The sequence below is a fragment of the Silurus aristotelis genome (genome assembly GCF_946808225.1).
Source record: "Silurus aristotelis genome assembly, chromosome: 8".
NCBI classification, from domain to species: domain Eukaryota; kingdom Metazoa; phylum Chordata; class Actinopteri; order Siluriformes; family Siluridae; genus Silurus; species Silurus aristotelis.
The window spans coordinates 30,457,791-30,461,515 of record NC_139581.1 but is presented as its reverse complement, the minus strand read 5'-3'; the positions used below and the strand labels follow the sequence as shown (position 1 = coordinate 30,461,515).

General features: G+C 37.6%; 1 long non-coding RNA gene across 1 annotated transcript; it reads left to right on the top strand.

The window, feature by feature from the left end:
- Positions 1-846: 846 nt before the first annotated feature.
- Positions 847-2,446, top strand: LOC310730259. Its single transcript, XR_014534776.1, has 2 exons — positions 847-1,669; positions 2,303-2,446. It is a non-coding gene; the product is annotated as an uncharacterized lncRNA (long non-coding RNA).
- The last annotated feature ends 1,279 nt before the right edge of the window (positions 2,447-3,725 follow it).

Here is a 3,725-nt window from a genome sequence, read left to right as displayed (position 1 = left end):
CGGTTATACAGCGTTCATAGAGCTCATACACAACTCATACACTGCTCATAGCGTTCATACAGCGTTCATAGAGCTCATACACAACTCATACACTGCTCATAGCGTTCATACAGCGTTCATAGAGCTCATACACAACTCATACACTGCTCATAGCGTTCATACAGCGTTCATAGAGCTCATACACAACTCATACACTGCTCATAGCGTTCATACAGCGTTCATAGAGCTCATACACAACTCATACACTGCTCATAGCGTTCATACAGCGTTCACAGCACGCTGGAGATAAAAGCGACATGGTGAATCCTTTTGCACCTCACAGAGTTTATAAGTTTGTACTTTTCCTGTTTCGAAATCAGAAAACAAAAATAAAAAAAAAAAAAAAAAACGAAGCAGTAAAAATTTGGTTGGAAAAAAATAAAATAATAATAATAATAAATACTCAGGCGTGTGAATGAGGACCGGATAATAAACATGTCTACTGTCAGTTAATTATATTTATTTTACTATTTATTTCTTTGTTTTTATTCAGTATTTGTGTTTATTTACTCCAGTCTTTAACTCGTTCTCTACTCCACATGTTTGTTTATTTATTTATTTATTTATTTATTTATTTATTTATTTATTTATTTATGTGCATATTTATTGTATTTGTTACTGGTGTAGTTTGCACAGTTTGTAATGATATTTTTGGACGCGGTTGTGTGAATCCACACTCGGGTGTTTTCTCTCTGACTCCAGCTGTGGATCAGGGCGAGGTGAAGAAGAGCGAGGCGAAGGAGGTCGAGGGAATCTTCGGAATCGGAAAGAAGAAGTGATGAAAAAGTGAGATTCTGGATGTTCTCTGTAAAAGTAACGAGCAGTGTTTATCGAGGCCGGAGTTTATTTTTCTATTGTTTGATTTGGAAACATCATTAAATGAATGAACTTCTCCAGTACAGCTGTTCAGACTGATCTGAGAAAAGCCCTGGAGGCGGGGCCTAATATTCTAATGTGCATAACTGACAGTCCTCGGTTTGAACCAGTCATGCTAATGTTAGCTTAAAACATGTAATGATTAGCGCTCAGTTTTAATGTTTTTATGTTTTATGTTTAAACCACACTTGTACCATGATGGTATTCCTTCCACGTTAGATTATTTATGCGTCACTATAATACGAGGTGAGATCAGGAACGTTTGAGACTTGAGTTTTGGTAACACACCAACAGATGGCAGCACAACACACAGTCACAGGGAGCACCAACCTTCATAAGTCAGTGTGCCAAAGTGCATGGTCCTGTGTATTGTTATCTGTGCAGCTGCTGCCGTACTGACCACGTTCTGATCTCCACGTTGAAGAGCATGACCATCACTCTTTCTTTTCCCAGCATCTCGTTGATATACTGAGAAACAGAACAATATGCAAATCATGCAGATTAGCGCTGATGTACTGCGATTGTTCCTTTAGAGGTTCTGAATGAAATGTTCATGTTGTTCTGACTCTCACTGTTACAGCACAAGAAGGACAAGGAACACAAGAAGGACAAGGAACACAAGGACAAGGAACACAAGAAGGACAAAGAACATAAGAAGCCCAAGGAGCATAAGGAGCACAAGAAGGACAAAAAGGACAAGAAGCATAAGGAGCATAAGGGCCACAGCTCCTCATCCTCCAGTGATGATGATTAGGTAACAACCTCCTGACCTTTTGAAGGTCATCACTCTGTTTATGATGCAACAATTCCCCAAAAATAGTAACGTGTGAGCTCAGAGAGGATAATATTTCTCAGCTAGGGATCTTCTCACAGGGTAAAGTGCACAAAGACGAATAAAACCTTTACGCTTTCAACCTTTTAAAAGCAGTATTTAGCACACAGAGCTACTTTGGCATGTTGGTGTCTCCTCTTGCAGCTGATGACATCAGTGTAGCGTCGCTGAGACGGCGGTCTGGGTGTGTCCCGGGGTAAAGGTGAAGCTGCTGTAAACATGCTGTACGAGTCCGAGTGCACTCTGTAGCCTCAGGTTTCATGTCAAACCACAGAAAAGTTTTCATTTACAATAACAATATATTGTACTTTAATATTTTAATAAAGAAAAAGAGTAGTACAATTTTTTTTTTTTGGGGGTGGTGTGGCGGGTGGGTGCCACTAGATGTCCACTGTTAGATGCCAGTCAGTTCTTATTTATTTATATGTGTATATTATAAAATAGATAGGTATTTGATGTATTCCATAATTCCTTGTTTTTTAGGTAAAGTCATATAATTGAACACTAACTACATAATTATTAATAATAATAATGATTGTGTGTTTGTGTGCGTAGGTGTGTGTTGTAGGAATGCGGGCTGCAGCGAAGATGGAATTTGTCTTTTTTTACATCTTTTTCTCTCTCCATTTATTCCCTCATGATATAAAATGTTATCATTAAATACTGTAATGAAGAACAAATAAATAAATACTAGAAGAATAGTTTTTTCTGTTTTTTATTTCCTGGCTCCTGCAGTGCTGTAATACATTTTGCCCCAAGCACATTGAATGCACTTCTCAGTTTGTCCACATGGTGAGACATTTTACAGTTGCATGTGAACTGGATCTGATCTGGAGATGGTGATGGAGATATAAATGATAGAGTGGATCATGTAGATGGTCATGTAGATCAGTGGACCCCAAAATCTTTTTGCGCCACAGACCGGTTAATGTCGGACATATTTTCACGGGCCGGCTTTTAATGTGTGGCGGAAAAATACAACAAAATAATACGACCATAAAAACTGATATTTTCTAAATCTCATAATAAACCCTGAATCACTGAGGTGGTTTTTGTTCATTTTGCTCGCGTGAGGGTTTGAATTTAGTGGTAATGTATTACGTGTTAGCGGCCGGAGCTTCTTAAGAAGGTAGCGAGATGATGTAGAGGATGATTGAGATGTAGAGGATGAAGAGGAAGATAGAGGATAATCGAGATGTTGTAGATGATGATGATGTAGAAGATGATCAAGATGATGTAGAGGATGATGAAGAAGAAGATGATTGAGATGATGTAGATGATGGAGGTAGAGGATGATTGAGATGTAAAGGATGAAGATGAGGTAGAAGATGATTGAGATGATGTAGATGATGAAGATAAGGTAGAAGATGACTGAGATGATGTAAATGAGGAAGATGAGGTAGAAGATGACAGATGATGCAGATGAGGTAGAAGATGATGTAGATGAGGTAGAAGATGATGTAGATGAAGATGAGGTAGAAGATGATTGAGATTATGTAGAGAATGAAGATGAGGTAGAAGATGATCAACATGATGTTAGATGATGAAGAAGATGAGGTAGATGATGTAAATGATGTAGATGATGAAGAAGATGAGGTAGATGATGTAAATGATGTAGATGATGAAGATGAGGTAGATGATCGAAATGATGTAAATGATGTAGATGATGAAGATGAGGTAAAGGATGATTAAGATGATGTAGATGATGAAGATAAGGTAAAGGATGATGAAGATGAGGTCGATGATGAAGATGAGGTAGATGATCGAATGTGTAAATGATGTAGATGATGAAGATGAGGTAAAGGATGATTAAGATGATGTAGATGATGAAGATAAGGTAAAAGGATGATGATGATGAGGTAGATGCATCGAAATGATGTAAAATGATGTAGATGATGAAGATGAGGTAAAGGATAATGTAAATATTTGTATCTCTATATATCTTTCAATATCTGTAGTTATTTTTGTTTTGTTTCTC